Source organism: Mauremys reevesii, linkage group 4, assembly GCF_016161935.1.
Source record: "Mauremys reevesii isolate NIE-2019 linkage group 4, ASM1616193v1, whole genome shotgun sequence".
NCBI lineage: Eukaryota > Metazoa > Chordata > Testudines > Geoemydidae > Mauremys > Mauremys reevesii.
Genome location: NC_052626.1, coordinates 34,587,613 through 34,611,560, shown reverse-complemented (window position 1 = coordinate 34,611,560; position 23,948 = coordinate 34,587,613). Strand labels below are relative to the sequence as shown.

Here is a 23,948-nt window from a genome sequence, read left to right as displayed (position 1 = left end):
AATAACAAAATGTCCAGGAAATCTAAAATAAGACCCTAGGTTGGAATTGGAATAGACTAGAAATGGCTTTTCAAAAGGGAGAGAGAAATGAAAAGCCTTTAAATTCTGGAGGGCTTACAAGAAAAATAAGCTAGGGTTTGGAGCAGAACTTCTTCTATGAAAAAAATATAGCTGTGGAGTTGGTCTCTTGAAGTCCACTGCAGAGGAAATGCCAGAATATATTCAGAAGGAAAAAGAAACTATGTTTTTATTCTTCTCCCTCCTGCAAAAAAGTGAAAGATGGCTTGATATTGGGTGGGAATTGTTGTCCAGTGGTTAGGGCACCTGAGTCAAGAGACCTGTGTTTTATTCCCAGATCAGTGTTTTACTTGGAGACCTTGGGGAAAAAAAATCACCTAACTTCCCTGTACTTTAGTTTCACCAGCTGAACTATGGGGAGAATGATGCAGGATTTATATCACCTCTCTAAAGTGTTTTGTGAACAACATGTTTTGCAGAATAAGTCTCTTGTTCTCAACTTGCTGGGTTGCCCTTGGTGGTTTGAAAGAGGCTAGGAGAAATTGAAAGTGAAAATTAAAAAATGTTTTTGGTGGTCCTGCCTGGCTCCAGCTCAAGAGGATCGGGCATTTTTATTTTAATTGAGGGCTCTGGCCAGATTTAAGGAGTTGGGGTTCTTACACTATGCAGTGTCACCTACTTCATTTGGATACCCTGATGCTACATTATTAATGACACTGTCTTAACTAGGTAATGTTTTGTACATTTTTTATAATATGTGTGTGTGTGTGTGAGAGAGAATAATATACATGTAATATAGCTTGAAGAAACAATGAATAATGTATGGAGCTGGCTATAAAGTAATCACTAAGCAGTTTGACACATAACAAATCTCCGCATTGGACTTTTTATTTACGGGGCAGTGGCCCAATTTAATATCAGAAGGAGGAATGTACATCTTGTGGGATCTTGTGCAGGAATGGTTTCAATAAAAAATAATCTATCTACCTCCCCTGAATCTTTCCCCATTTTTGGAACCTTTTTGAAAGTCCTCAAATATTTGATTAATCTTTTTCTCCCTCTATTTGTTGTTTTCTCCTGCCTCTCCTTTTGTTCTGTCTGAGACCAGAAGATCCAAAATATCATTAGAGCCAACTCTTCTTGTTCAGTTTCGATCCCTTTTTTCCAGATCTTATCGATCTGGCTAAATCAAAATAGAAATGGGCCCAAGACAAGATCCCAGCTCCAAACATATCCTGAATGTTGTGGATGAGTGTTGGCCTAGATCAGAATTGCATGGCTGGATTCTATCTCTGCTGTGAGACAAAACAGAACCACATGTCTAAAACATCCATACTGCACCATATTTGAATGTACATCTGAATTTTGCAACTTGGGCCCGTCTGCAGTTCAGAAACATTTTTGATAAGCTTCTGAACCCAATCTCACACTCCTGATTGTGCTAGACAGACAGAACCTTTTTTTAATTCATCCATCATTAGTTATAGTATAGGGCTCAAGCACTGAAATTTTGAAAGGAGCTGGATTTCCAGCATCCCCAAAATGTGGTGTTTTGGCAATTTTTTTGGAACAAAAGCTATTGGCATAGAAAAGAAGTGCATTAAAGTGCATTAAAATAAAGTGCATTAAATAAGTGCGTTAAAACAAAACAAAACAAAATGGAATGTACTCCCCCCCCACACACCCCAAAAAAGAGCCTTTGCTGGACAAATGAAGCTGGAAAATAAATGTAAGCTAACCCATAAATGTACAACCTGCATAACAGGGCCTAGTTAAAGAACACCACTAACTAAAAACAATAATAATGAGCACATATCCAAAGATTTCAAATCAGTAGCCTGATCCCTTAGCTGTGTGAGAAAAGAGGCCCTTTCATTTTAAGTGACAATGAAAGTAAAACTACCATCAAACTGTAATGAATTGTTCTCTTTTTCATTTTTATATCCACACTGCATTTTTTCGTGTGCTACATTATCTTGACTGATAATGGATATGTACAAATCCAAGGAAGAAAAAAATGTTTCTTTGAGGATGTAAGCAGAGTCTGAATGAGCTCTCTGCTGACATCGAGCGATGACCTGTGCAAGAGGACTTCAGGAGCTGATCTCATTTATATGGGCACACCTACCCTGCCAAGGTGCTCAGCAGGATGGGATTGCTTGCACAAAAGATCGCTTTTGCCTGGTGTTGGATCCCCAGGCTTCTTGTTATTGGGGTGGGAGTAATAAAGGGTTGTTATCCTTGTGTGAATCGAGGGCAGCAGAATTGTACTTGGCATATCCCTATGGAGGGACTCACCCTCACCTAAACTTCACTCACTAGGCAGGGGACATGGGTTCCAAAGCCCAGTGAGTTGAAAGAGGGTGGCGATAGGTACTTGTACCTAGTGGTGTGGGCCCTGCTGAAGATTCTCAGACACCATTTGACCCTTCCTATCTCCGTTGTGTAATAAAAGAGTTAATTTAGACTCAATTGGGAGTCTTGTTACATGCTGAAATCACTAATATCTAGGTCTTAGTATTAGTGGGACAGTGTCTCTGATTCAAGATACTGACCAGTGTGCACCAGCAATGAGGCTTTTTCACTGAGATCTGTATTAAGTGGTGGGATCTGAAGACATCTTGACTAGCAACTGGCAGGGTGGCCAGTGGAGAGATGCAGCAAATGGCAGAGCAGAGCCCCGAAGAGAGGGCGGCTGGTGGAGAGGCATGGCAATCGGCCAGCAGGGCAGCTGGCTGAGCGGAGCCTAGCAGGGAAGTCTGACGATTGGCCAGCAGGGCAGCTGGCAGAGAGGTGCGGCTAGCAAGTGCTCAGGCAGCAGAGAGAGTAAGGTGCCTTCTTACTTCCACCCAGGGTAAGAGTGTGACGTTCCCCTCTGGTGTTATCTGGACTGCTGATCTGCTAGGCCTTTCCAGTCCTTGACTCTGGGAGCCAGCCTTACCCTGCTCTGCTGTGAGAACCCCCACTCCTGGGCTGTTCACGCACAGCCTCTGGCATGTAAGCTGCTCCCAGCTACTTGTAAGCAAATGACACTAGCCAATATCTCCAGTCCCAGACACAACCCTAGGAGCCTCCATTTTGCAGTGTCCAGTTATGGCCGCTGGGTGCTGCAAGCTTATATAAGTTCATCAATTTAACAAAGAAATTGATATGTACCAGGCTTGTTATCCCAAGGCTTGTTGTCCCAGGCTTGTTATCCTCTGACACACTTCAAACCAAACACACTGCTTCAGGTAGAATAAACAAACAAATTTATTAGCTATAAAGATTTTATAAGTCAAAGCATAACAAGTCAGATTTGGACAAATTAAATAAAAGCAAAATGCATTCTAAGCTCATCTTAGCACTTTCGATGTCCTTACAAACTTAGATGCTTCTCACCACAAGCTGGCTGCTCTTCAGCCTGTCTCTCCCCTTTGATCAGCACTTCAGTTGCTTGGTGGTGGTGGTGTCTGTAGATGTAGGTGGAAGAGAGAGAGAAAGCATAGCAAAAGTCTCTCCCTTTTATTATGTCCTTTCCTCCCCCTTGGCTTTGCCCCCCTCCCCCCCTTCAGAGTCAGGTGAGCATTACTGAGTCTCTCCCAGCAAGGTTGAGCAATTCCTCTGGCGTGGCCTCATGCAGGTGAGTCATTGCATTGTAGCTCCCTTGCTGGACAATGGCTGTTGATGGGTTGTTTGACATCCTGCCCGGGCGTTGGTTACTTTCCTTGCTGTTGCCTCTGAGGAGCTAATATCTGGCTTATTCCCCCAACTTACAGCATGTTTTAGTGACAACCATACTACACAATTCTCATAACTTCTTATGCATTGATGATATACATATATGGATAGAGAAATAACTTTCAGCAGATCATAACCTTTCCCCTGATACCTTACAAGGCATGTTTTATATATAAGATCACAATTATATGAAAATGAGGAATATAGGGGTTACAGGTCCCCCAAGGTATGGAATGTCACAGGGAGGTGAACTCTGCAGATGCACTTCTGAACTCTGACCAAGGACAGCAACTGTGAGTGGGGTTCAGAGAAGGGACAGGCATGTTAAAAGGACTTTTGGTTGCAAGACTTAAGAACCTGAGGGAAAAAGACTCTGCCCAACTTACTTGGGGGGGCGTGTATTTTGCTCATGGTTTTTGTTTGTGAACCCTGTTTGTGGTGTTTTCCCAAATTAATGCCAAGTTACTTCCCTCCTTTTTTTGAAAAGTTTTTTGCTACACTCAGACTCTGTGTTTGCGAGAGGGGAAGTATTGCCTCTTAGAGGTGCCCAGGGGGTGGGGTGTAATTGTCCCAAGTCACTGGGCTCGAGCTGTTTTTTTTGTGTTGTATTGTTGAAAAGGAACCCCTAGATACTGAACCTGGCCCTTGTTGCTGCCAACTCTGACTGACAGAAGGGTTACAAGTACAACATGTGTGTCTTTAGCTCTTTATGCATCCTGCATAGTTTCTAGCAATCACTGGCCAGAAAGTAATATATCTAATCATCTGCTTTTAAAAACAAACAAACAAAAAACAACCTTCAAAGATAATTGGAGTGTTCACAAGGGACTGGTGGGTTAGTGACAAAAGCCTCAGGTAAACAAAAGTGGGTTCTGATGATTTTGAAGCTACTGAGGCTGGTACTGCATCAGCTGGCAGTGTGGTACTCCTAACAGGCCAAAGCCCTAATTTCTTGCTTAATTTTCCCTTTCGAAATTAGATGGGCTTGATCTCAAAATGAAGTACACAACCACTTCTAAACACATTAACATCACACTAGGTAGGATCTCAAAATTTGGCTTAAAAATTAACTCTTTTTGAAGCCAGAGAAAAAGAGAAGTGCTGATCTCTGAAATGTGATTAATGAAGAGGAGGGTCTCCTGGAACCCAGATTTTGCAGCACTAAAGGACACTTTGTCAACGAACAAAAAAAGCCTAAGAGCCATGCCTAACTTGTGTATAAATTACAGAAATACTTTATCAACATGCAGATATTTCCTTGTATTTTTCTGTTTAGATGAACTGAACTTGCTTGTTGCTTGAATTCACCAACAAAACCCCACAGCTGATCCACTTAATCAATGTGCTGGCCACCGCTTCCTGCAGCTCCGATTGGCCGGGAACTGCGAACCGTTGCCACCGGGAGCTGCGGGTGGCCATGCCTGAGGACAGTCAATGTATATAAACTGTCTCGCGGCCCGAAAGCGAATTACCCTGACGGGCCATGGGCCGCAGGTTTCCAACCACTGATCTATAGCAAGGGCCCAAAACCATCTTGAGGGATCCTTCACAGCGTGTGTGATAATTGGAATATCCCTCACACTGAATTGTTACATCAATTTATGAGGTCTCATGTCTCTCTGTAGCAACTTCATTATTGATTTTTTTATTACTTTTATTTCAGAAGAGTGGAAACAGTTTTGACTGTGAAATATTAGTCTTTGTAGCCATGGTATTTCTGCACAGAATATATTGCAATAAACATTGTATTGCTTATTTTTATATTGAGGTTTCTCAGAGATAGACCAAAGTATGTAGAAAAAGTGACTGGTTAATGAGCTGTGGTATGTGCTAGTTGAGAAATGCTGGAACCAATTTAGCTTTGCTTCAAAAAAAAAAATCCTAACCAAAATCTGAAAACCTCACTTTTCAGGGAGAAAGAATCTTACTGATACTGAAATATTGCTACATTTTCTGTTTATAAATAGTTTAAAATGCCATGGCAATAGTTCAGCATTTTTATATTTGTTTACTAACATATTGGTCTAATTCTTATTTACACTAATGGCCCTTATCTCTCCTTCACCAGGACCTCTCATACTGCCAAAGTGGTGTAAAGGTCCCTTAGTTTTTATATAACATGTATAAACTGTATCTAGGATTATAGAATATACATTTTTATAATAAATTGCAGGCTGGTGAAAAGTGCTTTAGAGCTTGGAATCAGATATGGCTCAGGCAGAAGCTGGGCAAGCTTTCTCCTCATGGACAGCTAATATTGTGCCAAAAATTGGAGAAAAAAAAAGTAAACAGAATGTTTTAGGTACATATAAGCCAGTTAGATAGACATCAGTCCTGACCAAAATGATGGAAAGGCTGATACAGGATACCATCAGTAAAGAATTAAAAGCTGTTAGTATAACTAGTATCAGACAACATGGTTTTATGGAAAATAGGTCTTGTCAAACAAATATCTTTTTATAAGATTACATGTTTGGTTGACAAAGGTAACTGTTGACAATACACTTATTTAGGTAATTGTACTGTAAGTCTTCTGTAAATGGAATAAGATTAATAAGAAATTATTACCGTATTCATTTTTATTGATAAAATATTTGTTCTAGAAAGTGCCCACAATATGTGAAGCATGGCACAATCATAAAGGAAAGCATAGCCCCAGCCCTAAAGACTTCCCAGTCTAGAACACAGACAGACAAAGGAGAGGGGAAAGAGGGGAAGTAAAGTGGTTACAATCCTGATTGGCTAGCCAATGTTTTGATAACATTTTTTAAATTGTAAATTATTTGGTGCTATGTCATTTGATATAGTGGCAAACGTGTTTTTATGAGTTAATGGAAAAGCAAAATATTTTCTCTTGTTGTTTCAAATGTTTCAAGGCAAAGGATGCTAAGCAACTTTCATTCTTCACCTGCAAATACAGACAAATGCGAAGCCAGCAGTGTCACACATTCTAGTATCAGTCATTTTGGAATGCTTGATAGATGTAATTAACTGATCAACCAGTGTATTTTAGGGATGCAGATGGGACTACTGTGATTCAAGCACATGTGAACAGGTGTAAACTGAGTCCCCAAATCTGGAATCAAGAAGGAAGTGCCCTCTCCCCACACCAGCACCACTCAGAATGTGAGTTGGCAGGGTTCACAGGAGGATCGTTGGTTTGGGATAGAACATTGACCAAGTAGCGTCCAATTAAAAGCTGTAACTAGGTGCTAGAGTGGCATACTGGAAGGCCTTCCAGTATGCCACTCTAGCACCTAATTACAGTTCCTCCGGTTGGTGAGTTGGTGCTAGAGCTGGGCAAAATTTTCAGATGAAACTTTTTTTTTCCATCAGAAAATGCAGATTCACACAAACCTAAAAAGTTCAGAAATTTGGATCAAATTTGCCAATTTGTTTGCCAATAAATCTAAAATAATCAAAACATTTTTTGACATTTTCAGAATGAGGCTAACACTTCACCCCTCAAAAAATGAGTAATGCATTTCAGGTTTAACAAAACATTTTCTTTGACCCCAAACAAGCTGGTTTGGCACTTTTTGGGAAAAAAAAATCGGTTTGGCCACTGAACCCAGCTCTAGTTGCTATTACTGCTAAATGAGAGATAAGTGAACAGCTGCTTTTCAAGGGACCTCTGTCCACTTTTCTAAATGAGTGTCTCTATAACTGCCACATTGTAGAATCTGGCTTTGTGAGACTATTGGTTAATATGGCAATTTCACAGGAACTTAAAGAAATAGGGAACAGATTGTGAATTTTGTTCTGGCTTTATTTCTAGAGAGACTACTTCTATAACTTATCCAACAATCTGTCTATCCAGTCATTCTCTCTATAGTGTTACCGACTTCTGTCTCTTGCTATCCTACACTAAGTAGAATGGGACAAAGTGACAAAAAATATTAGCGATGGAATTACTTGTTCTGCTAAACCATTTAAACACATGGCTCAGTTTTTATTGTTTTATATGAGTTTGTTTTTTCCTGGTTGGGATTTTTTTTTGGCATCTTTAGGAAAATATTAACCAAGAATTGTATTGATGGAAAATACAGTTATAAACAATGCAAAAAACTCTGATCAGAATTATTAAGGTTGTCTATAACTAAGTCTTCAAAATTTAGTGAATGCTAAAGTTAAGATTACATATGTATAATCTTTACTCTGCTACCTTTTTGAATATGCATTACCATGCAGTCATTAATGATATGATTTCATAGAATCACAGAAACTTAGGCCTGGAAGGGACCTTGAGAGATTATCTAGTCTTGCTCCCGGTGCTGAAGCAGGACCAAGTATAACTAGACAATCTCTGACAAGTGTTTGTCTAACCCGTTCTTAAAGCTCTCAAAGGATGGGGATTCCACAACCTCTCTTGGAAACCAGTTCCAATATTTAAATATCCTTAAAGTTAGGAAATATTTTCTAATGTCCAACGTAAATCTCCCTTACTGCAGATTAAGATGATTACTTCTTGTTCTACCTTCAGCGGACATGGAAAACAGTTGATCATCATCCTCTTTATAACAGCCCTAAACATAAGACCATTATTATGTCCCTCCTCTGTCTTCTGTTTTTTCAAGACTAAATATGCCCAGGTCTTTTAACCATTCCTCATAAATCAGGTTTTTTTAAATACTTTTATTATTTTTGTTGCTTTCCTCTGGACTCTCTCTCCACTTTGTCCACATCTTTCTTATGTGTGGTACACAAAACTGGACACAGTACTTCATCTGAGGCCTCACTAGAGGCCAAGTAAAGTGGGACAATTATCTCCTGAATCATACATATAACACTTACGTTAATATACCCCAGAATTATATTATCTTTTTTCAGAACTGCATCACATTGTGGCTCATATTCAATTTGTGATCCCATATAATCTCCATTTTGTATTTGTGTATTTGATTTTTCATTCCTGCATTTAGTACTTTGCACTTGTCTTTATTGAATTTATTCTGGTTGATTTCAGACCATTTCCCCTCTTCATCAAGGACATTTTAAACTCTAATCCTGTCCTCCAAGTGCTTTCAACCCTTCCTATGTTAATGTCTGTAAATTTTATAAGCATACTTTCCACTCCATTATCCAAGTCATTAATGAAAATATTGAATAGTACTGGACCCAAGACAGAGCCCTGCAGGACCTCACTAGATACATCCCCCCACCCCAGTTTGACAGCAAACCATTGATAACAACTCTTTGAGTAGAATCTTTCAAACAGTTATGCACCCACCTTATGGTCATTTAATCTGGACCACATTTCCCTAGTTTGCTTATGAGAATGGCATGTAGGAATGTGTCAAAAGCCTTACTGAAATCAAGATCAATCATGTGTAATGCTTTTTCCCTATCCACTAGGCCAGTAACCAAGAAGGAAGGAAGGAAATTAGATTGGTTTGGCGTGATTCGTTCTTCACAAATCCATGCTGGCTATTATTTAACACTCTATTATCCTCTGTGTGCCAACAAACTGATTGTTTAATAGACTCATAGACTTTAAGGCCAGAAGGGACCATCATGATCATCTAGTCTGAGCTCCTGCATTTTGCAGGCTATAGAACATCACCCACGCACTCCTATAATAGACCCATAACTTCTGGCTGAGTTACTGAAGTCCTCAAATCATGATTTAAAACAATGGTTCTCAGTCTTTCTAGACTACTGTACTCCTTTCAGGAGTCTGATTTGTCATGCATACCCCATTTCACCTCACTTAAAAACTACTTGCTTACAAAACCAGACATAAAAATACAAAAGTGTCACAGCATACCATTACTGAAAAATTGCTCGTTTTCTCATTTTTACCATATCATTATAAAATAAATTGATTTAAATATAAATATTGTATATTTCAGTGTATCATAGAATCATAGAATCATAGAATCTCAGGGTTGGAAGGGACCTCAGGAGGTCATCTAGTCCAACCCCCTGCTCAAAGCAGGACCAAACCCAACTAAATCATCCCAGCCAGGGCTTTGTCAAGCCTGACCTTAAAAACCTCTAAGGAAGGAGATTCCACCACCTCCCTAGGTAACCCATTCCAGTTCTTCACCACCCTACTAGTGAAAAAGTTTTTCCTAATATCCAACCTAAACCTCCCCCTCTGCAGCTTGAGACCATTACTCCTTGTTCTGTCATCTTCTACCACTGAGAACAGTCTAGATCCATCCTCTTTGGAACCCCCTGTCAGGTAGTTGAAAGCAGCTATCAAATCCCCCCTCATTCTTCTCTTCTGCAGACTAAACAATCCCAGTTCCCTCAGCCTCTCCTCATAAGTCATGTGCTCCAGCCCCCTAATCATTTTGTTGCCCTCCGCTGGACTCTCTCCAATTTATCCACATCCTTCTTGTAGTGTGGGGCCCAAAACTGGACACAATACTCCAAATGAGGCCTCACCAGTGCTGAGTAGAAGGGAATGATCACATCCCTCGATCTGCTGGAAATGCCCCTACTTATACAACCCAAAATGCCATTAGCCTTCTTGGCAACAAGGGCACACTGTTGACTCATATTCAGCTTTTCGTCCACCGTAACCCCTAGGTCCTTTTCTGCAGAACTGCTGCCCAGCCATTCGGTCCCTAGTCTGTAACAGTGCATTGGATTCTTCCGTCCTAAGTGCAGGACTCTGCACTTGTCCTTGTTGAACTTCATCATATTTCTTTTGGCTCAATCCTCTAATTTGTCTAGGTCCCTCTGTATCCTATCCCTACCCTCCAGCGTATCAACCACTCCTCCCAGTTTAGTGTCATCTGCAAACTTGCTAAGGGTGCAGTCCACACCATCCTCCAGATAGTTAATGAAGATATTGAATAAAACCAGCCCCAGCACCGACCCTTGGGGCACTCCCAAGGCACTCTAGTATATAGAGCAACATCTACGAGTTATGTTCTCTATGAAATTTTAGTTTGTACTGACTTCACTAGTGCTTTTTATGTAATTTATTGTAAAACTAGGCAAATATTTAGATCAGGGATCAGCAACCTTCGGTACATGGCCCGCCAGGGTAACCCCGTGGCGGGCCAGGCCGGTTTGTTTACCTGCCACGTCCGCAGGTTCGGCCAATCACATCTCCCACTGGCCATGGTTCACCGTTCCAGGCCAATGGGGGCTGTGAGAAGCTGCGGCCAGCACATCCCTTGGTCTGCGCCATTTCCCGCAGCGCCCATTGGCCTGGAGAGGTGAACCGTGGCCAGTCAGAGCCACAATCGGCCAAACCTGTGGACGCAGCAGGTAAAGCAGCCCGGCCCACCAGGGTGCTTACTCTGGCGAGCCGCAGGCCGAAGGTTGCCGATCCCTGATCTAGATGAGTTGATGTACCCTCTGGAAGACCTCTGTGTCCCCAGGGTTACACATATCACTGGTTGAGAACCACTGATTAAAACATGTCAAGTTATAGAGAATCCACCATTTACACTAGTTTAAACCTGCAAGTGACCTATGCTCCATGCTGCAGAGGAAGGGAAAACCCCCCAGGGTCTCTGTCATTCTGACCCAGGGGAAAATTCCTTCCCAACTCCAAATATGGCAGTCAGTTAGACATTCAGCATGTGGGCAAGACCCACCAGCCAGAAAGCTGGAAAAGAATTCTCTAAGAGCCCTCCCCATCTAGTGTCCCATCACCAGCCATTGGAGATATATGCTGCTAGCAGTCGCAAATTGGCTACATGCCACTCTAGGCAGTCCCCTTATATCATCCCTTCCCTAAGCTTATTAAGCTCAGTCTTGAAGCCAGTTAGGTTTTCTGCCCCCACTGCTCTCCGTGGAAGGCTGTTCCAGAACTTCACTCCTCTGGTGGTTAGAAACCTTCATCTAATTTCAAGCCTAAACTTGTTGATGGCCAGTTTATATCCATTTATTCTCATTCTTGTTGTTATAATAATTGGCCCATCATCTTTCCAGGTATTGAAGTTAAGCTGACTGGTCTATAATTCCTGGTATGATGGTTCTTGGGGGACCCAGGATAGTGAGGCACTGTGTTACCCACTGCCCCTAGCAAGAGTTAGCCTTGCCTGTGCTGGCTGAGTTTTGGCTCCCTAATACCATCAGTCTGTTAATCACTCAATCACTTTCTTCTGGCCTATGCCAGTCCTGTCTTTGCCCTGCAGGTTAACAAGAGGTGCACCCAAGTTCCCTTGAATCATACCTCTGTGATATCCAGCCCCTGACATTAAAATCATAAAGATCCCAGATCCTCTGACCCCAAAGCAGCAGTGTATCCAGTGTAGTCTACTAGTTTTACCTTAAATCACTCCTGTATATCACATGGCACTTACAATAAACAAAAGGTTTATTTAAGAATGAACAAAGATTCAACTAGGAAGAAGAGAGTGAGTGATGGAAACAAATGGTTACAATACAAAACAAAATCATAAAGTGCAAACAAAGGCCTACTCTTATTAATAGTTACTTTTACCATATCATAAAGTAGGTTTCCACCATGTCCCCAAGTACAGTCTGTGGTAGAGCTGGCTGTCTTCACAGGAATCAGGATCCAAACTTTCATGAAAACACCCTTAGTCCACAAGATGTTTCCTCACTGAATAGATACAGAGTGCCACTAACCACTCTGTTTATTCTGAAACAGTCTTTTGTCTCAATTCATAGGCAAGGCAATCTCCTGTATGTTATAATGTTCTTTTTTACATCCAAGTGGTTTTGATTGTGTGCAGATGTCTCTGAGGGTTTTCCATTGATAGTCTTGGATGGAACAAGACTAGACAATTGAGCCTTGCATTATATGACCGGCTCACCAGGGAGCCAACTCTCTGCTACTTGAATGGCCATCACTGAGACATATGGTGACTAACTTTTACTCCAAGACCATAAAGCATACTTTCAATATAGTTACATTATTCCTTAAATATTACCTGTACATTCATCTCACAATGATTGAGTTTAGATAAGTTTGAGCCTTCTGTATATAACTTACATAGATCCCTTTTGGATAAATACTCTGCAAGACATGTGTTTGGAGTAGTGAGTTTGTCAGGTCTAAGATGAGTTGTTTACAAAGAATAGGGAGAATTTATCAAGGGGCCTCTGCATCATACCCAAGGTCCTCTTTGTTTCCCCTTTTAAAGATAAATACTATGTTTGCCCTTCAGTCTTCTTGGACCTAACCTGTCCTTTGTGAGTTCTCAAAGACAATTGCTAATGGTCCTGAGATTGCTTCAGCTGGTTTCTTAAGTACCCTAGATTGAATTTCATCAGATCTTACCAACTTGAATACATCTAATTTAGCTAAAGAGTCTTTAATCTATTCTTTCCCTATTCTGTCCTTTGTTCCTTGTCCCTTGTTGTTAATATTAATTGTGTTAAGCATCAGGACACAAATAACCTTTTTAATGAAAACTGAAGCAACATAGGCAGTAACTCATCAGCCTCCTTGATGTCATCCATTATTAGCTCTCCTTCCCTGCTAAGTATTAGACCTACACTTTCCTTCATCTTTCTCTTGTTCCTAATGTATTCATAGAACTTAATGGTTTTATGTCCCTTGCAAGGTGTAACTCATTTTGTCCCTTTTTGATTTTTTTCCTAGCATGCACTATTCTTTTTTATTCATCCTTAGCAATTTGTCCAAGTTTCTATGTTTTGTAGATTCCATTCTGATTGTCAAGTTATAAAAGTACTTCTGATGGAGTTATATTGGCCTCTTACTACTCTGTATATTTTCCCTTCACATCAGGATAGTTTGCTGTTGTGCCTTTAATATTGTCTCTTTGAGAAACTGCCATCTCTCTTGAACTCATTTTTCCCTTACTTTTTCTTCTCATGGGACATTACCTATCAGTTCACTGAGTTTGTGAAAGTCTTTTTTAATTCTCTTGTCCTTGTTTTGCTGCGTTCACTACTTCTTTTCCTTAAAATCATGAAATCCTATAATTTCAGAATCACTTTAATCCAAATTGCCTTCTACCTTCAGCTCCACAGCCAATTCTTCCCTTTTAGCCAAAATCAAGTCTAAAACTCCTGCACCCATGGTTATTTCCTTCACCTGAAATAAGTTGTCCCCAGTACATTCCAAGAACTTATTGGAAATTTTGTGTTTTGCCATATTACTTTCCAACAGTTTGTTGGGTAGTTAAATTCCCACATTACTTGTGTTTTGGTTATTTCTGTTATTTGTTCTCCTCTTGATTTGGTAGCCTATAGTAGACCCCGACCAGGAAGTCACCCGTGTTTTCCTCCTTTATCTTCACCCAGAGACTTTCAACTGGTTTGCCTCTCATCTCCTTTTGGATCTCAGAACAATTCTGAGTCTCACTTGTTTTCAGATAATACAATATGATATCATACAGTGTTTCTACAGAGTTTAAACAAACCCTTACTATGTGTATAGTGCATCCACAGAACTCTTGCTAATAATCTTCTGGCCACAAAACTATTTGTACTGTGTACACAGTTTCATGTAAAAGATTCTTGCACCGTACATTGTATATATTGGCCTTGCTTACTCCCCAAAAAGGGCTATTTAAATATTTTTGTTCAGCATAGAATATTTTTGGACATTAAAAGCAATTCATTGTTGAAAATGTAATTGCTTCCTTGACACAGTGGGGAAAGAAAACAATATGTGATTTTTTTTTTAAATAAAAAAATAGCACCTCAGGATTTGCATTCATTAATTATATTTAATTAACTATTTAATTGTAAGGATTTATCCATTAAGACACAAAGGGTGGAATCTTGGACCCATTGAAGTCAAAGGGCAAAACTCCTATTAATTTCAATGTAGGTCAGAGTTTCACCACAGATGTTGGTTATACTTGCAAGTGTTATATTTGCCACCAGAGATTTGTAAAGAAATAAAGAAAAACAAAATGCTTTCACCCTTGAAATTGTTGCAGTAATGCCCCATGTTCCCCATCAATTTTGCTTCTCTGTAGTTAATAATGCAAGTGCCCTTTTCTGAGCTTTCATACTCCCCTTTGTTGTACTTCTTGAGACTCACATGTGCTGCCAGACTCACTAACTCTATTGTAATTTCCACCAGGAATTTAGCACCTAGACTAACTCATAATAGTTAATGACTCCATGATTGTTACACATGATATCAATATAAATCCAGGTTGTCTCCTCCTGCTAGAAAATGGAAGGGAAAGGGCTAACAGGGAGGAAGTCAGAGCTTTCGCCACCATTATTCCATTGGGTGGTGGAGTTTGCTCCCCCCTCCCCTAGGTTAACATAACAAGACACAGAACTGGCTTACAATCTCATCGATCCACAGAGATCCCAAGGGATTAATGCCAAGCCCAAGGCGAGTCACATATAGAACCTGTTCTCCCCTCATGCCAACTCTGTGACTCCAGTGAGCCACAATTAAGGAGCACAGCTTGCATTTCAACTATTTTCAATCAATTCCTAGAGTAACAAAAATCAAAAGACTATTTAGTGAATAAATTAGGGTGATGGATATATTTGTGTAAACTGATCTCTTCATAGATATTTTGGAAGGAGAAAAAGAGATGAAAGGACTATTTGCTGCAAATTATTTGAAAATAATTTCAGAGGTAATGGGCAAACAGTTGCCATTTGCTGGCATTTGTTAGCGTCTGGAGTAGAAAAAAATTGGTTTCCTGTAGAATACATGAAAGAGTAACAGCTGCTGTATTTGGGTTCATGCCTCTGCTTGTAATTGCTTGAATTTACCATAGCTTGGATTGTGTGGCATATGTTGTGTGTGTGTGTATATACATTGTACTAATATATTAAAGAGAACATCAGGAAAATGCATTGTAAAACCATTTATTTTCAAGTTACTGTATAATATCTGCAATATGTGATTCCTGTTATGTTTTGTCACTGTACTTCAGTAATTCCTGCGGCCAGGGATGCATACTGAGCATATGATTAACTAAACAGACACTGGACATCATTTTGTAGCATGCAGGTGCAACCAAATGTGTTTATATCTGGCAGTAAAATGCAGTAAATCTCAGTGGATAAGGAAGCATTAGCTATTGTATGCCAGAAAACTCTATAGTCATGGTTATTCTTTTTTATATTTTTATTAACTTATAAACTATTTGCATTTTTTGTAACCTACAAAATTGCTTAATTGGTAGAAATGCAGTTCAAATAGATATAATTTTATATGCTTTATGCACTTTAGAGTGTCATTTCCTTTGTGAAAGTTTCAAATTATATTGAATGGGGTCATAAATGGCAATAGAAAATTAAAAATGTATTAACATGGATTTTTAAATTGGCTTCAGTGCATGTCATGAACAAAACTGAACAGGAAAAAAGCTCTTCATGTTGACACAGCTCTGCACAGTACTAAATAACACATTTCTAAGGCACCAGGAGCATCTCTGCAGTGTTTTTCCCCCATCTTACTAGTAGAAGAGACAAAACTGCTGTATGCATCAAATTAAATCAAACACCATTGCTTGCTACACACATTGTGAAGAATCAGTGATTTAGATGTATCGCCAACAAGAGCAGATATTTATTAAACCTCTGCACCTTTACCAGTGCCTTTCACCAGAAGACCTCAAAGCACTTTTCGTTAATCTACATTTTCACGAAATCCCATGATGTAGGTAAGTTAATTACCTCCACTTTATTCAGTGTAAACTGAAGCACAGATTTAACCAGTCTCGTGCAAGCTCTGGGGCAGATACAGAAAAAAACCTAATAATTTTCACTCCCAGCTCCCTGATCTAACCACAAGACACCATTCTGTCTTTTGTCTGTCAACTTCTGATATTAATTTTTAATAATATTACACAGTACACAAAGGCCCCAGTCAGTACTAAGGCCCGTCTTTGGTACCCAATGTATGAACACAAAGCTAGACACAGATACCCCACAGTATACAATCTAAGAAATATTATTGATATTATTATACTACTGGCTCAACAGTAGTCACACATTAGTGTATTTCTGGAGCCCTGGATTCTCTGCTTCATAGAATTTCTGCGCATTGCAGTAGAGCAAAGAAAGGCCCCTGACACTGGTCAGACAATTGCAGTGTAGACATACCCTGAGAATCTGGCCCATAGTGTTCAGGTCATAACTGTAGAGCAGTGTTTCCCAAACTTGCCGGGGTTTGGGAGCTGCAGGAAGTGGTGTGGGCTGAGGGACATACTGGCTGCCGGTTCCAGCAGCTCCCATTGGCCTGGAGCAGCGAACCGCGGCCACTGGGAGCCGCGATCGGCTGAACCTGTGGACGTGGCAAGTCCCACCAGGGGCTTTCCCTGCACAAGTGGCAGAACAAGTTTGGGAAACACTGCTCTAAGGTGAATGAAAAAGAAAAAAAATAAATGGGGTAAAACTGAACTTCAGACCTCAGACAAGTTTCAGATTCAAGTTTATAATAGCTCTGTAGCCACATAAGACTTCATGACTGTCATTGTGCTACACCCCAGAGAAAGCTGAATATTTTTAAAAGCCATTCATGTATATTTGGTCAAAATAACCTCACAACACATCTGCATTTTATGTTCCTCAGAAGCAAAATCATATGAACGGTTATCAAGTATTCATGAAAATGTGAGTCTCGACTTTTTTTTTAAATTCTTGGTCCAAGAGTCTGATTTTTCAGAAATGCTGAGCACCCACAGTTCCCATTTATTTCAATTAGAGTTGCAAATTGAACAGGTCCCAAGTATTTATTGGTTTAAAGAGTCATGTTGGAAACTTCTTCATTTTTTGTTATTTTCCTGTTCAAAAAGTTTCACCCATACCATCAGGAAAGAGCAGAACTATCATGTGAATTTGGTGACCCAATCACATAACACAAGCAATGAATAGCAGTATAGTTGGCATAGACAGTTCATATTCACTAACATAGGTTAGACCAATGGTCCATCTAACCCCATATCCTGTCTTCCGACAGTGGCCAATGCTTGGTACTTCAGAGGGAATGAACAGAACAGGTAATCATCAAGTGATCCATCACCCATCATCCACTCCCAGCTTCTGGCAGTCAGAGGCTAATGACACCCAAAGCATGGGGTTGCATCCCTGATAATCTTGGCTAATAGCCATTGATGGATCTATCCTCCATGAACTTATCTAATTCTTTTTTGAACCCAGTGATAGTTTTGGCCTTCATAAACTCCAGCAATGTGTTCCACAGGTTGACTGCGTGTTGTGTAAAGTACTTCCTTTTGTTTGTTTTAAACCTGCAGCTTAATTGCATTTGGTTACTCCTGGTTCTTGTTATGTGAAGGAGGAAATAACACTTTCTTACTCACTTTCTCCTCACCTGTCACAATTGTATAGATTATCATATCCCTCTTTAGTCATCTCTTTCCTAAGTCTTTTTAATCTCTCCTCACATGGGAGCTGTTCCATATCCTTAATCATTTTTGTTGCCCTTCTCTGTACCTTTTCCAATTCTAATATATCTTTCTTGAGATGGGATGACCAAAATTGCACACTTTATTCAAGGTGTGGGTGTACCATGTATTTATACAGAGGCATTATATTTTCTGTCTTATTATCTATCCCTTTCCTAATGGTTCGTAAAATTCTGTTAGCTTGTTTGAGTGCTGCTGCACATTGAGTGGATGTTTTCAGAGAACTTCTATAAGGACGCCAAGATCTCTTTCTTGAGTGGTTACATCATTTTGTATGTATAGTTGGGAAGATGTTTTCCAATGTGCATTACTTTGCATTTATCAACATTGAATTGAATCTGCCATTTTGTTGGCCAGTCACCCAGTTTTGTGAGATCCATGATTAATTCTTCACAGTCTGCTTTGTACTTAATAATCTTGATTGATTTTGTATCGACTGCAAATTTTGCCACCTCAATGTTTATTCCTGTTTCTAGATCATTAATGAATATGTTGAACAGCACTGTCCCCAGTATAGATCTTTGGGGGACCCCACTATTTATCTCGTTCCACTGTGAAAACTGACCATTTATTCCTACCCTTTGTTTCCTGTCTTATCCCATGACTGTCTACTTTGTTTAAGAGCCCTTGGTGAGGGACCTTGTCAAAGGTTTTCTGAAAGTGCAAATACACTTTATCCACTGGATTATCCTTGTCCACATGTTTGTTGACCTCCTCAAAGAATTCTAATAGAATTTAACTACCCAGACATTATTGTTGCTATTACCGAGCGGTTCAGCTATATTCACTTCTTGGACCAGAACCTGTGCTCCACTTAGGCCTAAATCAAGAATTGCCTCCACCTTTGTGGATTCCAGGACTAGCTGCTCCAAGAAGCATTTAGTAATGGTGTCTAGAAACTTTATCTCTGCATTCCGTCCTGAGGTGACACATACCTAGTCAATATGGGGATAGTTGATATCCTCCATTATTATTGAGTTTTCTATTTGTACTGCCTGTCTAATCTCCCTGAACATTTCACAGTCACCATCACCATCATGGTCAGGTGGTCAGTAGTATATTCTCATTTGCCTCAGTAACATCACCCAGCACATTTCTACTCCAGGCTCATCTTGAGTATTATTCATTACAAAAGTATCCCCTTTTCTACTAGTCTAATCAGATTACAGACAATGATACCCTAGGGAACACTGCAACAGTAAAACTACCCATTGCCTCTGATAATATTTTGATGGAGTTATATCTTGAGAGCTTTCTGAGAAGCATAGTAAGTTACTGCTTGGAGGACCTGGCTTTAGGACTTTTATTCCTCCTGCTAACCAAAGCGGGGAGTATAGACTTTCTTAGGGGAAAGGTTCCGTGTATTTTACTTTCCCACAGTGAGTGCCAGTTATTAAGACGGGCTTACATGGAAAAGTGAATTCAACTTCCAGAACACCAGTTTTTGTGACTGCAGAGTGTGTCCTGGGATATGGAAGGGGAGTTTGTAAAGGGAAAACATTTTATTCCAAAGCAGAGTTAAAATGATGGATGAAATGACTTGTACCCATATAGAACACAGTCATGCATATTTCCTTGTGACCACCAGTCCAGCAGGCAGACACATCATTTTTCAAAGGACTGTTTGTTAAGGTGATACTTTACACTAATGATGATTCAAGACCAGCACAGCAGCCTATCCTGTGCTGCCATATAATTGCCTGAAGTGCTGAGTTTGATGACGTCTTAACTGGCAATTATTATGGTGATGCGAATGGGATTAAATGAATACCACCAGAAATGCTTGGAAAGAATATGGCAACACTTCACTATAAAGGTGCTTTCCAAATTCTGTCACTAATCTCCAAACCAGCAGCTGTTGTTACTGTAATGGGGAGGTAGGTTCATTGTTCCATTAGTGGTATTTCAGAATCACAGTGAGATGACACAAAACACCATAACACAGAATGAATCAGTAACATTCTGTTATTAATGCCTTCAGGGATTTTTCTCCTTACATCAGTAAAATATGAACAGTTAGCAGATGGGGCTGGGGGAGATATTCTGGTGCAGCTGAACTAGGCTCAATATGAGATGGGGGTGGAAAGAGTGGTAGACGTGCCTTTAAGCCACCCTTGTAGCATCTGGATTCTGCATCTGATAAGCATCCGCTGATGCTCTTGGCATGAGTTAGAGCAGCCTGAGGGTGGGTCTGATTTATGTCCACAAGGGACTATACCTGGAGCCAGGGGTTGTTGCAAAGTATGAACTATGCTGATCTCCAAGGAAGCGGGTAGGAACTATTATGGCAATATTGTGCCTTGCAAAGTTTCCCATTGCAGGGGGACTGGTTAAGTTGGCTTTAGGGGTGTTTTGCACAACAAGAACAGCACAAAGCAGCCAGAGCAGAGCCAAAGATAAAAATAAAGAGAACCCCAACATCATCCTTAGTCCTATTGGTAATAACAACTCAGAATGATTGAAACTGGAACATATTTTAAAAGAAAATTAAATTTGCTATATATTCTGTTTACTTATTTCATGTTCCTCTCAGTTTGGAAGGTGAAGTTGGACTAGTTAACTTTCCTTCTAGTCACTTTTACTTATCTGGACTAGCAAATACAACAATTTCAATTTTAAAACATAAACTCTTGAAACATTTCTGTTCTTATTAAATTCTTATTCTTATTAAAGCTTTTTTACGTTTAACAAATTCTAAATATAAAATCTCAGACTAGTAGATGGAATTCCTTTAAATTACAAAGAACTATTTGCCATAGGGCTGTGTGTGTGTGTGTGTGTATATATGTGCGTGTGTGCTGTGCAATGGTGTTGATATGAACAAAAAGTTTACTTACGTTTAATGTTAAAAAGTATTGATATCACTTGCATGAAGAGACTTGAATCTTGATGGGAATTAACCAAATTCTCATTGTGAAACTCTTATACCTGCTTTCATACCAGTACCCAGATTGTATAATATGATCTTTGGAAAGGTGGAGTGACAGTGTCTGTGTTTAATCTTTCCAGTATTTAGCCATGCAAAGAGTTCATTTGTAACCACATCTACCGGAAATTGGAGTCAAAACACTTTTGAAAACATCAACCCATCTTCATGAATGGCTCGTTAATCTGGGACAATATTCTGATTTACAGAGTCACTGAGCCTTCTTTCTTCCCAGAGAAAACCTTTTGTTCTGTGAAAGGAGCTCAGAGTGAAGTGCAAAGTGGGTGGTTTCTGGTATAGTGCTCAAGATTAACATTTGACTTTTATTTTCTATTGTTTTAGAGAGTCTGGAAAGAATCAACGGTTAGTGCTGCAGTATTGTAGCTGCTACAGTTTAAAAAGGTATCTTCCTTTTTGTAGGTTCTCATCTAATACTAATATTAATTCTGTATCATAATATGGATACAAGGCATCAGTATCTTTCAGTATTATCATGGCTGCTAATTGTGCTTTTTGGTTTCTTACCTAATAGCTAAGGGTAGTAAAAGATTATTTAGTGGCTGTATCATGGGACTAGGAGCCCAGGACCTTTGTGTTCCATTCCTTGTCATGCCAGTAAATTGCTATGCATCCTTGGGCATGGTCTAGTTGGTAGCACAGTGGATATGGACTCCAGACACCTGGATTCTGTTCCTGGCTTGGCACTGGCCTGCTGAGTGACCTGGGCTAAGTCACTTCCCCTCTCTGTGCCTTGGTTTACCTATCTGTAAAATGGGAATAATGATGCTTATTTCTATTTTAACATACTTCGAGATCAACTGATGAAAAGTGCAATATAAGAGGTAGACATTATTATTTAGAACAATATTTTCAGAATTGGCCACTAATTTTGAATGATATGTTGGGTGACCAGCTTGAGAGCACTTTAAAGTGTTTAAAACTGGAAAACCAAGAACCAAGGCACCCAAAATTAGAGGATGCTTCTGAAAATGGGGTTTAAAGCTTTCTTTTCTTTGATTCACCGATTTTACAGGTGATTATCATATATGTATACATTGAACAGGAGCTGGATAAAAAAATACTTTGTAAAGCACTTTGAAATTTTTGATTGAAGAGGCACCACGCAGGTGCAAATGTTGCTATTATTCGGTCAGACTAGTACACTTCAGCCCTCTGCGACAAACAGAATTTCTTTCTGCATCCTCAGTCTACAGTACATTTTTAATGTAGGCCTAAGAAAACCATCTCTTTCATTGCTTCTCTGTTTCTTCACAGCTTTGGCAAACAGCTAAGGTTTATGGCACACATATGAGACCATTTATTGAGTGTTGTAAGAAGAACTTTCTATATGTAATATGATACAGAGGCTACTATGGTAAGTACATTTTGATTTGAAGTGGTAAATAAGTATGTGAAAATCCACATAACTTGTCAATGTGTAAGTTAAGTTGCTTGGGAACCAGACAAGGATACACACTGGGCTATTCAGTTATTTTTTAATGTACTGATAAATTAGCATGTGAAAATCCACATAACCTGTCAACAAGTAGGTTAAAATTACTTGGGAACTAGTCGACAATACACCCTGGACTATTTAAGTAATTGTTTTAATTGTTTTGTTAACGGATAAGTCTATTTTTTATACTGGAGTTGTTGACTCTTTATCCAGTTGACTTTGGCCCCTTTCCTTTTGCGCCACCCACCTTGGCTGTGTAATGAAAGAGCTGACACTTTGTTAAGGCAAATGAATCATAAAAGAGGTATTCCAAGTGTTTGCCCAATAGAATGTGCTATACCTGGGTCTGCATTCAAAGGTGAGGGACACTTGCAAAGGAAACTGTGTCCAAAATCATGGAGTGTAAAAACTTGAGGTCTTGGTGTTCCATATTCCTTCTTTTACTCTTGTTCAGAATTTATTTTCCATTTCACCAGGTAAGTGGTGACACCAGGTGGCTCAGGCTAGCCCGTCATTGCTGCTCTCCTGAACCCTGCCCTGCGGGGCTGACAGCCAAAGCTGATGTCACAGACGTTATGACTTTTTTAGCAAAACTAGGCATTTGTCCAATTTGCTCTTGTCTGAACATTCCTCCGCACATTTCTAGGGCAAGAGCAAATGGACAAATGTCTAGTTTTGCCAAAAAAGTTGTGACATCTGGGACTAAGCTTGGAAAGGGGACTGTCCAAGCCAAAATGAGATGTATGGTCACCCTAGGGAAGAGATATCATCCATGCCATTTCTATTTGAGCTGCATTTCAACCCTTTGCGTGAATGTATGGATTGATGCTCAAGAATGGAGTTACAGAACTGATAGAGAAACGGTGGTGGTAATGCAAGCTTCTCCACATGCTGTCTTGTCAGAGTGACTCACACTTGACTTAGGAGAGAACATCTCTGAGGATCAATTGATATGATCTCCAATGCTAACCAATGCCAGTTGTGATAGTGGGCTATTTTGTACTTATTGTTTGGCCACAAGTATTTGGTTTGAATCCATTGTCTCATTCCACACAGGCCATGGGACAATAACTTTGATGGAGATGATGATGTTTAACCACTTACAGCCTAGGTTAGCTTTTCCTGATGTCCTGGAGGTGATAATGTTCTTCATTGCACTGAGCCCTCTCTGACTCTTGATCTCTTCTGAAATGACTGCTTTATTGATATATTTTTCTTCAGGTCTCATAGATTGAGAGGAATCTAGCAATTTTCATAATTCCCTTAATGCACAAAGAAGGCTGCATATTCCATAATAGTGCTTACTATTTTTTATTTTGTTGTTTTGTCTGATAAGAGCAATTTTTCTTCTCCTCTCTTAGTCGTGAGAGAGACTTCTTTTTTCTCTTCTGTTTTTGACACTAGATTTGTGAAGAAGAAGTATTTTCTTCTTGTACTTTTGAGTTCCAAATATATGATAAATGTGATGTTCCTTTTTGATGGATTGAAAGAAGAAGGCAGAGAAATATAAGTCTCTCTA

General features: G+C 39.7%; 1 long non-coding RNA gene across 1 annotated transcript in view; it reads left to right on the top strand.

Annotated features, from left to right (window-relative positions):
* Window positions 1-22,341, top strand: part of LOC120403533 — a 33,214-nt gene extending 10,873 nt beyond the window's left edge. Inside the window, exons 2-3 of the long non-coding RNA XR_005597575.1 lie at window positions 21,316-21,375; window positions 22,249-22,341. This is a non-coding gene — a long non-coding RNA (uncharacterized LOC120403533). The remainder of the gene's footprint in view (window positions 1-21,315; window positions 21,376-22,248) is intronic.
* Window positions 22,342-23,948: the final 1,607 nt, after the last annotated feature.